Genomic DNA, 14,673 nt, shown 5'->3' with positions numbered 1-14,673 from the left:
AACTGGACTTTGAAGGATGAGCAGCTTTTGACCAGGTGCAGCGGGAAAGAGAAGGAAATCCAGATAGGTAAATAGCAAGTTAGGGCCAAGAAAAACAAATAACCCAGTTTGTTGATTTAGAGATATAAGGGTGGTAAGGAACAGTACTCACTATAGAGCAGAATGTCTTGGGTTCTAATTCTATGGCTGAACTTTGTCAGTCCAGTCATTCATTCTTAAGCAAGAGATAACCCCACAGAGCCTCAGCTTCCTTGCTGTATTTGCAGGTAGTGGTTCCAGCCCATGCAGTGGCAGAGAGGATTCAATGAGATTTCTTATACACCATGCAAAAGGCAACAGAAGCCTCTCTGTCCTTCGAATTCCCCCATTCCATGCTCTGGGGGAAATTCAGAGACCACTCCAAGATTTCTGCAAGTATCCAATGGCTTATATGATTGCTTTCCAGTCTCAAAACCTCTCTCTCCAAGGTCTTCTTCTCTTTTATGTCTCTCCTTTCTTGAGTTCTCTTGGCTCACACTGACCCAGCTTTGAGTGCTATGTGCAGGATGCCACAGTGATCAAGGATGGGAGCAGATGGAGTGTGAGTGTTGGAGGCAAGCAGATATTTGAAAGTTATTGCACTGACTGGATGTAGGGCTGCCTTAACAAATCACCACAAACTGGGTGGCTTGAAACAGGAGAAAGTTAGTCCCTCACAGTTCTGTAAGGGCCTTCTACATGAAAGCGTTTGCAGGGCTGGTTCCCTCCGCAGGGTGTGAGGGAGAGCCTGTTGTGTGCCTCCCACCTAGCTTCTGGTGATTGCTGGTGATTGCTGGCATTGCTTGACTTGTAGACACGCCAACTCTGCTTCAATCATCACATGGCCTTCTCCCTCTGTGTGTCTGTATCTAAAACTTCCTCTTCTTATAAAGATACCAGTCATTGCATTAGGGCTTATCCTACTCCAGGAAGACCTCATCAATACTTGATGACATCTACAAAGACCCTGTTTCCAAATAAGGTCCCATTCTCAGGGTTAGGACTTGAACACATCTTTCGGAAGATCCATTTCAACCCACAACCCTGAAGATAAGCTAATCTAAGTCTGGAGTAACAACCATCAGCTATACAGGAAAGTTGGGAGACATGACAAGATGTCCTGAGGACAAAATCAATTTATTCTCTTGATGTGACTTTGAGTGAACAGAAGGAGAAAATGATGATGGTAGATTTTGGGCTTTGTTGTGTTTATAAGTGACAAAAATCCTGTGTATTAATTGGCAAGTGCATAATACTTTCTCCAGTAGCTGGTGCAGTAGTATCTAAGTTCCATGAACAGAGAAACAATTCTGCCTTGTGTCCACCCTTAATACATAGGCTTTCCACAAAATGTACGCAGGGGAGAGAGGAAGGGATGGAGGTAAGGGAGGACAAGGTGAGGTTAGAGAAGAAGGGATAGGCAAGGGTAGAAGAAACGTGGGAACTTAGAAGGTATGATGGTTAAAGAGATTCACATTTGAATCAGAAGATCCACCATCATCAGTGTGGACAGGCATCATCTAATCGATTGAAGGTCCGAATAGAACAGGTGGAGGGAGGAGGAATTCTCTGTCCCTCTCTTTTTGAACTGGTCCATCCGTCTTCCTCAGTCCGCAGACATCAGAGCTCCTGGTTCTGGGCCTTTGGACTCTGGGACTTAGACTAGCAGCTCCCCTGGTTGCCAAGCCTTCAGACTCAGACTAAATTGAACCCTCAGTTTTCCTGGTTCTCCAGCTTGCAGATAGCAGATGGTGGGACTCCTTAGTCTCCGTAATCACACAAGCCAATCTCCTCCTACAGGTATTTCTGTCCTGTCTGTTTGTGCTGATCTAACAAAATACCTAAGACGAGGTCGTTTATAAAGAACAGAATGATTTCCCACAGATCTGCAGTCCGGAAAGTCCAAGATCAAGGCGCTAGCTGGTTCCATATCTAGTGAGGGCCTGCTCCATCAGTGCTGTTTTTGGTGGTATCCTTATGTGACAGAAGGCTGAAGGGCAAAAGGGCCTAATCCATTTCTTTCCAGCCCTTTTTATAAGGCACTCATCCATTCATGATGGAGGAGCCATCATGGCTTAATCACTTCCCACAAGGCTCCACGTCTTAATACCACCTCAATACGGATTACATTTCAACATGAAATCTGGAGGGGACACATTCAAACCACAGCACTATGTATATCCCATTGGTTCTGTTTCTCTGCAGAACCCTGACTCACACAGAAGGGGAAACCATCTTCAGAGTAAATAAACATTCGTTGTCAATAATGCTTTGTATATATTCTTGATTCCAAAGAGCCAGCTGGAAATATGCTACTAGATCTCAGGCAGATCTTTCATAACCTTTTGGAATCTGGAATACAAATGACATAAACAATGACAGAGCTCAGAAGTGGAGATAGAATGGTAACAAGAGGTTTGGGAGTTATTTTTTCTCATCCCCTCTCCTCCCTGGAAGAAGGATGAAATGAGATCCTCGCACACAAAGAATTGCTGGACATTTCTGCCTTAAGTCTTGCCCATAGACAGTGTTGACAGTCCAGGTGAAATGAACTTGAGCTATGGGACTTTCAAGCCCCTGCAGATCCTACCTGTCCTGTGGATGCGTGAAGAGACCCACTGCACTATTCTGCTTCCCCACATCTGAGAAACAGAAGTAATAAAGTCACTGTGGGTTATTTATTTTTCATTGCCTCAGATGAAATTGGACTGTGAATATACTTAGCCTTCAGATTTTAATTGTGACTAATTACATACAGACTCATAAAATAGCAAAACAACCCCCGAGGCCAAATTAGAGGAAGGTGGAGCTGCTTTCACAAGGTGAATTTACTAATAGTATTCACGCTTTGTGTCTGCAAGCCGCGTCTACTTATTACCTAGCAAAGACAGGTGTGTGGGGGTAAAGTGGTGCTATAGGAGAGTGAGTGGGCTTCTATTCTAGCTTCTGAGGTATTCCAAAACAGAGGTCAGCTTGCTAATTTTTTCCTATGAAAAGTACAATGCAGCAGAGACCAGAATGGCTATGCAGTGTTCTCACCTAGAGGGCGCCAAAGTGCAGACCAACAACCCTCTCACCCACCAAGGGAGCCACCTAAGTCAGGAGCAGATGGGGAGGTGACTTGGATTACCTATTTCACCATCTTTCTGGAGTTCAGGATGTCTAGACTCACCATTCTCCCCAGCATGGAGTTGCCGCTTGTGTGTGTGTGTACGAACACAATATATATGTGTATTATTTTGTATATATATGTGTATGATATTGTACACATATATATTTTTTAAATTTTAATTTTTTTGAAATTTCTGCCTTAACCATCCCAGAGCTGGGTACTAGACAATGAGGGACTATCCCTAGAGCTTAGAGTCCACCAGGATGATTCAAACTAGCCCATCCTAAGCTGCTCACCTGCTTTCCCCAAGGAAACCTCAGGAAAGGCTTTGGTTGAATGCTTTCCCGAGCCCCTGCCTCCTGCCTCCTGACCACTCTAGTGTTTTTTCCCATGTGGTCCTACGTGGTGTGGCGTGCCTCTTCTTTGTAGGATCTGTGAGTATAATACCCTGTTTTCCTGAGCCTCCCCTGTGTCTCCTCCATGGCTGCATGTGACTGATCATCTCATAAAGAGAATACAAAACAGCCATGTTCGTTATTATTCAGCAAATGAAATAAAGATCTTTTGAATGCTTATATGCAAAATGCTGCAGATAATTGTAGAAAATCAAATACGGATGAAAACCTCTCTCAAGAAACTCCAAGTCTTGTAAGAAAATAAAACAAGCACATGAATGACAAGGTCGAAAGTGGTGAGTGCCAGAGACAAGCACAAAGGGCGGGCCGTAAAAGGAGTGCCTCTCATTCATGTCTCTTCTGAGCCATGAACTAATCTCTTGAGACATAACAGTGAGTTCGGAAGGAAGCACATTTCCTAGGTAGCATACAGGAAAACAATGTCATCCCTAAAGAAGTCACTGTAATAGTGGATTTCCAAATGATTTGTAATTTTTTTAAGGTTTTGTTCACTGATGGGCCCATTCACCTGTAACCTGGTACATAGTGGCCTTCAGAAAATATTAGCTGGAATCAATTAAATTGTTCTGTGAAATGTTCAATAGAAAAGAAATGTGTCATCTTCAAGTGTAATAAGCACTTATAAAATCCAGTAGCTACTCCCTCACACACACAAAGTTTAAGACATTTAACAGTGTTATTGAATTTGATATTTTACAAATGCCTTTATCCCTAGAAGAATGAATGATATGGATGCTTTGCAGCCTCTAACTTGATGAAGACCACCACGATGGATCTGTAACCATATATAAGAATGTCCCATGTCAAAAGATAAATCAGAACAAAACAAAAAACAGAAAATAACAAGTGCCATCAAGGATGTGGAAAAACTTTTGTGCACTGCTATTGGGAATATAAAATGGTGCAGCCACCACAGAAAAGAATATGGTGGCTCCACAAAAATTAAACAGAATTACTGTATAATCCAGGATCCCATTTTTTTTGCATATATAGCTCAAAGAACTGCAAGCAAAGATTGAACAAATACTTGTACACCTATCTTCACAGCAGTATTATTCACAACAGCCAAAAGGTAGAGGCAACCCAAGTTTGCACCAACAGATGAAAAGAAAAACAGTATGTAGTCTGTTCATACGATGGAATATTATTTAGCCTTAGAAAGGAAAGGAATTCCAAGACATGCTATTAATATAACATGGATGAACCTTGAAGACATTATGGTAAGTGGACTAAGCCAGTCACAAAAGGACAAATACCGCATGATTCTACCTATATGAGGTACCTAGAGTAGCCAAATTCCTAGAAGCAAAGTAGAACGGTGGGTGCCAGGGGCTTACAGAAAAACAGAATGGGCCATTATTGTATAATGGGTACAGAGTTCCAATTTTGGAAGATAAAAAAAGGTTCTGGAGGTGGATGGTAGAGATAGTTGCACAACAACGCAAATGTACTTAATGCCATTTGGCTGTACACTTAAAAATGGTTAAAATGATACACTTTATGTTACGTATATTTTACTATAATTTTTTAAAAACCAATTTTTTTTAAGTTCCAGGTACACAAGAAGACTGATATTCTCATGTGTATTAACAATGGAAGTAAAATAACCAGTGGTTTGGTATCTGTTCCCCTCCTCTGGTGCAGTAAAATGGAAAATAAAAGCAAAACTAATGTTCATACTTAGAATTACAAGTAAATCTAAATTTTTAAGATTAAAAACAAGGTTAGACAAAAGTAGCAAATCTTGGGGAGCTCTGAGATAGAAATCTCTAAATCTTATATTAAATGGAAAACTTCAATTTTAACAAAAGCAAAAGGAAACCTGAGTTGATGCAGAGATGTTAACAGCTCACCTTCAGCTTACAAAAACTGCTGAATTGGAATTCATTGCTCCAATCAGCACCTACTAGGAGCCAGAAACAACCTGGGGTTACACTGGTTTCAAAAGTACATATGTATGTTTATTAGCTTGGCAGGGGGGAACACATCTGTGAATACTTGTATTTAATACTTCCTAACCTTCTGTATAATGTCCACTTTAAGAAATTGAGACTAGCTCTGATTTTGCCCTCTTTGACTTTCAGGGTCAACAAGCTTTATTAAGGGCAATTTAGTGTCACAGGAAGAGAAAATTTACAACCCTGATCAATGAGGAATACAGAGGACACAAAGGTAAATACATGTGATGGAGACCTACGCCAAAAATGCTGTATCAGTCAGAGTGCTGGAAGGAAACAGATGGTACACTCAAACCAGGCAACCGAGCAGAGGTTAATGGAGAGCTATTTACACAGGTGTGGGTGGGGCTATGGGAACCAACAAGAGACACTGAAGCACCCATGGGCAGCGCCCCCTGAAGAGCCATTACCTCCCCTAGGACTGATGGGACTGTAAGGAGAGAGGTCACCAGACCCCACGGAGAGCTAGAGGAGACAACTGTGGGGCAGTGAGCTTCACACAGGAATGTAGCCCCTGCCGACCCATGGCCTGAGAGGAGCATTGGTACCCCAACCATTCTGTCCTCCTGCCCCAACTTCCTCTGTGCCTCCATGAGCCAATGGGAAGCCAGAGGGTAACAGAGCCCAGGTGAGGCTGTTCATAGAGGTCAGCATTCTGGGGTTCAGGACATGGCGGGGAGGGAGGCAGGGAATCTGAAGGGTCAGACACAGAATGTCAGAAACATCCTTATCTGTGGTTTTCATCTAGTGCTCTTAAACGAGACTCACTAACCTACTGTGTTTTAAAATACAGTTTGCCAAAGTCTATGTTAATATTACTTAACTTTGATGTGTATCTGTGATGGTTAATTTTGTGTGTCAACTTGACTGCACCACGAGATGCTCCTAACCGGTTGAATGTTATTTCTGGGTGTATCTGTGAAGGTGCTTCTGGAAGAGATTAGGATTTGAGTTGGTGGACTGATTAAAGCAGATGGCACTCCTCAATGTGGCTGGGCCTCATCCAATCCATCCAGGGTCTGAATAGAAGAAAAAGGGAGAGGAAGGGAGGACTTTTTCTCTTTGTCTGACTGAGCTGGGATGTTGATCTTCTGCCCTCTGTGCTTCTGGTTCTCAGGTCTTTAGACCTGGGCTGGAATCTATACTATCGGCCGTCCAGCTCTCAGGCCTTTCTTTGACCTTCATCAGCTTTCCTGGGTCTCCAGCTCGCAGAGAGCAGCTCACGGGGCTTCTCAGCCTCCACACTCGCATGAACCAGTACCTGATAATAAATTGGTTCTGGTTTTCCAGAAAACCCTGATTAATACACTATCTGTGCATTGACTCAGGAGAAACAAAGTCATTAAATGTGAAAAAAATAAAATTGAGTCACTCAGAAGAATCATAGTATAGCTGCCCATCACATATCATAAAGAACAAAGTATTCTCAATTATTTAAGAATAACAATTCTACAAAGAAAATGACTGGTTATCTGCGCTTACACAAAATATTTCATGGAAATTTTATTACCATGCTTTTTTTTTTTTTTTTAAATTTAACCATCATTATGTTGTGCATTCATCTGGAGTTTTCAGTTGTTCAGAATTCCCTGTTGGCAGCCAAATTCCTGTCTGGGAAAATGTATGAGCCAGCCTTCATCTTCCACGATGACTTTCCAAGGAACCATTACAATTAAGACAATGTGAGTTACTCATCTCCAATAACTGTACATAAAGCAATATTCTGAGGATTTGTTAACTGTCTTTGACAGGAAATCATCTACTCACAGTAGGTGCTTCACAAAAGCCATCTTGAATGAATGAAGACCCTTTCTTACAGTAACAAAGTTGGGTCCAGGTTCCTTCATTTTTGCTCAGCAAGATGAAGCTAAGGAAACAGGAAATAAGTCATCAAGCAAATCATTATAACAAAACGTTCTATTCCATTCTCCATAATTCACCCTTCAGTCTAGGGGAACACTGACAATTGCCCCTCCAGATACAAAGAGACTGCCTCCTATGAAGACACCTGCCTCACCCAAAGCCACATTTCCTTCCAGGTTGCCCCACCTCCGATGAGTCACTGATTTGCAATCTATAAAGGTCGGCCCTCTTGCCTCAACTCAGCATAGCTCTGACTGATCGTCCCATCTTCCCATGTCCCTTGAGGTCTGACTGGGGTTGCTGCTGACCCAGTGATATAGGAGTTAAGAAGAAAGTACTTAGGCAGATAATCAGGGTATGAGAGTCCTCAGTAAGGTTTTCCTTTTAATGAAAAGCCGCCCCCAAATCATTTTCTTTTCTAACAAACAGCAGCCTGGAAAATCGAGCCGCAGACATAGACAGAAAGCTGAAAGCTTGCACAGGCGAATGCCGGCAGTTGTGCCAATAAAAATATACTACCTGGGGCCGGCGCGGTAGCTCACGCCTGTAATCCCAGCTACTCAGGAGGCTGAGGCAGGAGAATCGCTCGAATGCAGCAGGCGGAGGTTGTGGTGAGCCGAGATCACGCCATTGTACTCCAGCGTGGGCAACAAGAGCGAAACTCCGTCTCAAAACACAATAACAAAAAACACTACCTGGGATTAGGCATGTTCTAAATGCCTAGAACATGCCTAGAACGGCTCCGTCTTCTCTTTTTGCCAGCCCTGCGTACAGTAAGGAGTGGACAAGATGGCGCCGGCCAAGTGGAAAGCCTATTTGCTGACTAAGATTAGGGTGGGGTGACCAGCCTTCCCTGCGCGCTACGTAAACGTCGCCCCTGGTCTAACCAATCTCCGGGCCGTACATAAATCAGACACCGCCTCCTCAAGCCCGCCCATAAAACCTGCTGCAGTCAGTCACGGACCAGCCTTTCTCTCAAGGCTGTCTGATAGCTGGTCTCTTCTCTCTTTTCTTCTGCTTGTTAAACTTTCCGCTCCTTACCTCAACCATATGTGTCCCTGTCGTTAATCATCTTGACGAGAGATGATGAACCCTGGATATTTACCACAGACAGCGATGCCGCTTCACCAGCATTGCACTCTACTTACCCGCTTCCTGATCCTGCCTCAGCTTCTCCTCTCCACAGGCGTTGATCCCAAGAACAACCCGTAAGAAATGTCCTGCACGCTAATCTCCATCTCACAGTCAGCTTCCCAGGGAATGCAGCAATTACGAAGCATTCAGCTTAGTTTTGTTGATTGCTTTATGATTTTGTGTGTTTTTTTTTTTAAATATTGAAATGTAACATATATTCAGAAGTGTGAATAAAGTCCCCATGACGATTAGTTTCCTGTGCCATCATGGGGGCCAGGCTTTAGTGCCGTTTTGTATGTGTGTCTGTGTGGTAAGACGCAGTTTTGCTCTTGTCAACCAGACTGGAATGCAGTGGCGCGATCTCGGTTCACTGCAACCTCCTGGGTTTAAGTGATTCTCCTGCCTCAGCCTCCCAAGTAGCTGGGTTTACAGGTGCCCGCCACCAGGCCAGGCTAATTTTTGTATTTTTAGTACAGATGGGGTTTCACCATGTTGACCAGACTGGGCTTGAACTCCTGACCTCAGGTGATCTCCCTGCCTCAGCCTCCCAAAGTGCTGGGATTACAGGCGTGAGCCACTGCACCCGGCCGTTAGTGCCCATTTATTTAATCAAACACTAATCTAAGTAGTGCTGCAAAGGTATTTTGTAGATGTAGTTAACATCTACAGTCAGTTGACTTCACATAAAGATTACTTTTCATACTGTGAGCGGCCCTCATACAATCAGTTAAAAGCCTTAAGAGCAAAATCTGAATTTTCCTAGAGAAGAAAAAATTCTGCCTAAAGACTGCAACATCATTTCCTGCCTGAGTTTCAGCCTGCCAGCTTCTCCTACGGATTCTGGACTTGCCAGCCCCACAACCATGTAAGCCAATATTCTAAAATAAATTTCTTAATATAATTCTTAATGTATATATCCTTTTGATTCTGTTTTTCTGGAGAAATCTGACTTATACAGTCTCTTAACATGATTGTATATCTGTCAATTTTTATATATTTTGTGGCTATGTTATTAGGTATAAACAAATTTATGATTCTTTCATATTAAGCCTGAAACTATTATTATTCTGAAACGAACCACTCTTTGCTTTGATTTTGTAGCTTTTGCTTTGCATAGCAGTTTTACCATCCTTACTTTCAACCTGTCGATATCTCTCTATTTAAAGTAAGCAGCTTGTTTAGCTTTGTTTGGTATTATTACCCTCTCTGACGAGCTTTATATTTCAACTTGAATATTTAGTCTGTTTATATTTACTGTAACTCAAGGTTAAATCTACCATCTTACTATTGATTCCTATTTTCTTTGTCTGTTCTATGATTTTTTTTTGTCCTTCCTTAAAGTTTTTGGGTTTATTTAATGTTTTCTAATTACATTTCTTCTTCTATTAGCTTGTTATTTATATGATGTTTAAAAATTGGTGTTTTCTCTAAGAAGTGCAACATGCATTCTTGACTTATTAAAGTGCTGTTGGTATGTGTTTTAAAGGCACTACTGTAATTATGTATACAAGTAATGTTTATCTAGATTTACCACATAGACATTCTGATGATTGCTCTGTTACTTCCTGAATTTCCATGCTTTGCTCTACTATATGCTATTTACTGTAATAAATGCATAACGTTTATTGTCTATAGCTCTAAAGGCAAACAGGCAGTGCAGTTCCAGTTTTATAGATGAGGAAACCAAAGCTCAGGGAAATATAGTGAGAAAGAGTATAGCTTGATAGCTAAAAGCATAAACTCTGGAATCCAACAGAATATTCCACCCACTGATCTTATCATTTTCAGAAAGCTCTTTCCTGCTGTAAGCTTCCCTTTGTCTGTAAAATATCAAATAATAATAATAACAACACTACCTCATTCTGGTTGTGAGAGTGAATTAAGAAACGTTGAATGTTTCATGAGACGTCTGGCACATTTTAAAAACAATCCACATGTTCACATTGGTTATGATGATACCCAGCACTGCTGTAATACGCGTGTTGTCCACTGCTGCTGCCCTGCCCACTGTGCTCCTTTAAGAGAAATGCTGCCTTCTAAAGCATGATGAAGGAGGGAAAATTAAGCAATCATTGAGAAAGTGGTGGCACCACTTTGACCAGGGATGAGATCTGACCCAAGGGCAGCCAGAATATCAGGCAGCCTGTGTCCTTCAAAGTGGCCTGGCTTCTCCAACAAATCTCTGCTCAAAAGAGATTATGGTGACTATCTAAGACCATCACCTCTCTCCCATTAGGATCTGAACAGGAAAAGACTGGAAGAATGGGCCAGTTGGTAGCTATGGGAGAAATAGCAGAACATATAAAGAGAAAGGGAACAGTGCCCTGAGAGCAGTGGCCGGAGCACAGCTGGCACTGTATTCTTGCAGCAAATCCTGACTACTGGGTAAGCCTACAAGACTGAAAGGGCTTGCGCAGCGCATCTGCCCAGAGTGATACAGTTGTTAAGTGATGGAGATGATACTTACTCTCAATAGTTCAGACCATGAAGACATGGTTTATCTGCTCTGCCATTCAACCTTCCCCTCATTATCTAGGTTGTCTAGATAATTATCTAGACTGAGATATGGGACAGATATATGCATAATGTGCATTTATGTTGCCTAAACTTTGTAAATGGCATGAAATAAAAGCTAAATGGACTATTAGGAAATCAGGTTTTTGTTGTTGTTGCTGTTTAGGACAAACATTTGAATGGAAAGCATGACAGGATTAATGTGTCTAATTTTAATTCTTAGACATAAGTCACTAATATCCTTATTGAAATATGGATTCATCTAGATTGAATTTAATTTTACTATTTTGCATGTAATTACAGAGTCTTGGAAACTGTGGGGGAAAGTGTGCCCAGTCAATCTCTGCTTTCTATAAATAAGAAACCAGTAGCATTTAATTCAGAGAAAGTAAATGTTGGCTCATAAAGGAGCAGAATATTCCTCCTCTGTAAAGTAAGGAATAATAGTGACTGTTACCATTCACTGGACCGTCTCACTCCCATTCCCATCCGGAACTCAGGCCTCCCTGAATTCCAAAAGCAATGCCCTGGTGATAGAGAAACTTCTCTGGATTGGAGTTTTGGGAAATGTTATAAATGACTTAATGTATCAATGCACAATAGAAGTAGAACTATGGTATCTTAAGTCTCATTCCAAGAAGAAATCATTCTAGAGGTTGTTGACACAATCACCCGGTGTGTAGTGTAATTCCATTTCTAATCCTGTTCCAATACAAGCCTGGAAACTTAGACCCCCATGGTTGGAAACAATGGCTGTTACTGGCAAAAACTGAAAAGCTGACTTTTGAAATATAAAAGATTTTCTTTCATGTTGTCATATCAATTTTCTGTTCTATTTAGCATTGCCTTTATACTTGTAAAACCCTTTTTTCACTCTGAGATACACAAATATTCTGGTGCATATTCTTCTAAGATTTTTATAGTAGCTTATTTTTGACATTTAAATCTTTAATCAACCTGGTATTTTTTGGGGGGTAATGTGTCAGAATACATGTCTAGGTTTACTTCATTATATTAATGTATGTATTCTTTTCCCAGAGTTTCTATTTCATTTCATTGTTCCAATAATCTATTCTTGTGCCAAAACCACATGTTTTGTCTATATTAGTGTTATGTTTCTATATATAACAGGGCAAATCTCACTGGTTAATCTTTTCTGTTTTGCATTTAAAAAGTTTTTTCTGAGCTCTACTTGTGAATTCATTCTTCTAGATGAATCTTAGTTTTACTTGAACACATTTAATAATAAATCTCAGTGGAAGTTTAAGTGCAATTGTGTTAACCCTATAAATGAATTTGTAAAATATCGACATTTTTCCAATGTCATTATTGCTCCTACTACCATTACTGCAGTCTAGCTACCTGTAACCTCCCAAGTAGATAACTGCAGACACATGCCACCATGCCTGCCTAATTTTTTTTTATTTTTTGTAAAAATGTGATTTTGCAATGATGCCCAGGCTAGTCTCCAACCCCTGGCCTCAAACGATCCTCCTGCCTCAGCCTCCCACAGTTCTGAGATTACCAGCATGAGGCACTGTGCCCAGCTTTCTTAATGTAGTTATAAGTTTTTTTGTTTTTATTTTTTACTAGCCTTTATATTGTTTGCAAAATTCTATATAAAGCTATTTAGGCACTTAATAGTTTGTGTTGCCATTATAAGTGGAAAATTATCTTCATTAAATATTATGAATAGTTTTATCCTGGTTTTTAGAACAACCAATAAATTTTATACATTCTTTTTGTGTTTAGCCACTTAATTTTTAAATGGGGGAGTGATTTTCTTGGCAGAGAACCATCATGTTTTGTAAATGTTAACCCAAAAAAGGTAAATTTGTTCTCTTTCCTAATGTTGCATATCTTAATATGTTAATTTCTAGAATGTTCAATGATAATGATGGTAGCAATCGCCTGGTTATTTGGTTCTTGGTTTTAGTGAGAACATGTAAATACTTAATTGCTGGGTATGGCTTTGGCTATTAATTTAATATAGAGATTCTGTCTCATATTGAGAAATAATATTTATGTTCCTGTTTATGCTGCCTGCTTCTCCTCACCTCTGATAATAATGAATAAACTAATAATAGTAGTAGTAATGATGGTAGTAGTAATGGTAGTAATAGTAGCAATTGTAGTAGTAATGGTGGTGGTGGCAGTAGTAATGGTAGGAGTAAGAGTACATAGTGGTAGTAGTAATGATAGCAGTAGTAGTAATGGTGGTGGTGGCAGTAGTAATGGTAGGAGTAAGAGTACATAGTGGTAGTAGTAATGATAGCAGTAGTAGTAATGGTGGTGGTAATAGTAGTAATGATAGTAGTAGTAGTACTGATGATACTACTAGTAGTAGTTAGTAATGGTAGGAGTAGGAGTAGTAATTATAGTAGCAGTAGTAGTAATCATAGCAGTAGTAGTAATAGTAATGGTGGTGGTAGTAGTGGTAATGATAATTGTGGTAATGGTAATAATAGTGGTAATGATAGTAGTAGTGATGGTAGTGGTGGTAGTACTAATGATCATAATAGTAATGATAGCAGTAGTTATGGTATTAGTAGTAGTAATGGTAGTAGTAGTCTTGATAGTAGTGGCCGCAGTAGTGATAGCAGCTAGCATTTACTAAGCACTCATTAATACTTCACAAACATTTAAAATAAATAATCATCTTAATATCTATAATGTAGCACTGTTATTAATCCTAATTACACATAAAATGCAGAGGCTTAAAGACATCAACTTTCCAATGAGTGCTAGAACTCAGCTTTGACCCTTGGTCTGCAAGAGTCTAGAGTGTGGAACACTGATTTTTGGTTACACAAAGAGCTGTGGTCATCATGCTTCATGTGCCCTCTCTCACAGGGCTGGCCCACTCATGTTGGCTCTGCCTGTGCCCCCAGGATTATCACCCATGCAGACGGCAGGCCCCAGGCTCCCTTGCTGGCTTCCCTCTTGTTGTGTTTGGCCAGCGAGGATCACTGGCTTGCTACTGAGGGTGAGGAGAGAGAAGTAAAGGTACTTTATCCTCTCCATCTGTCACAGGTGTGATAGGCTGGGGCTGGTGTTACAGGCAGTAAAGGAATTTACCAAGACAGTTGTGGGTTAAGAAAGTCAGATTTCTTAGTGAAAGTACAAAGATACGTTGCAAGAGAGCAACAGGCAGCACAGCAGAGAAGTTTGATAAGGTTATGCTGGAGAGGCTGTGTACAGATAGGGTCATGCTGCTGGGGCTACATGTGGAACAAGGTATTTGGGAACAGGATGTTGTGCAAGTAAGTTGTTTGTGGTTAACTGTTTCTCAGAAAAATGGCTTGTCAGCCATCTCTTAGAACAGTGGCTCTCCCCAACCCTCATTCCTGTTCCTGCCAGTTAGAGCCCCTTTCTTGTATCTATTAACTTACCAGGACTCCATGTTCCACCCTGACAGAATAACGATGACAAATCTTTGGCATTAGTATGGAGGTCTGATCTTTCAACTGCTTCCTGCTGACTCTGGGCACAGTGTGGGCCCTACCTATGATTGTTGGTCTGTTAGGGGACCCTGTGTATTATTATTATTATTTTTTATTTTTTATATTTTTTTGAGAGGGAGTCTCGCTCTGTCGCCCAGGCTGGAGTGCAGTGGCCGGATCTCAGCTCACTGCAAGCTCCGCCTCCTGGGTTAACA

The 14,673-nt window shown here is 41.0% G+C and overlaps 1 long non-coding RNA gene across 1 annotated transcript in view; it reads right to left on the bottom strand.

Annotated features, from left to right (window-relative positions):
- The window catches only part of LOC105520353, a 32,102-nt gene extending 23,872 nt beyond the window's left edge, over positions 1–8,230 (bottom strand). The window contains exons 1-2 of the long non-coding RNA XR_001003119.1: positions 8,063–8,230; positions 7,272–7,371 (exon numbers count right to left, since the gene is read on the bottom strand). This is a non-coding gene — a long non-coding RNA (uncharacterized LOC105520353). The remainder of the gene's footprint in view (positions 1–7,271; positions 7,372–8,062) is intronic.
- Positions 8,231–14,673: the final 6,443 nt, after the last annotated feature.

This window comes from Colobus angolensis, unplaced genomic scaffold, assembly GCF_000951035.1.
Source record: "Colobus angolensis palliatus isolate OR3802 unplaced genomic scaffold, Cang.pa_1.0 Scaffold38, whole genome shotgun sequence".
NCBI classification, from domain to species: Eukaryota; Metazoa; Chordata; class Mammalia; order Primates; family Cercopithecidae; genus Colobus; species Colobus angolensis.
Note: the sequence above shows the minus strand (reverse complement) of the source record. Positions and strands in the feature narration are given on the sequence as shown.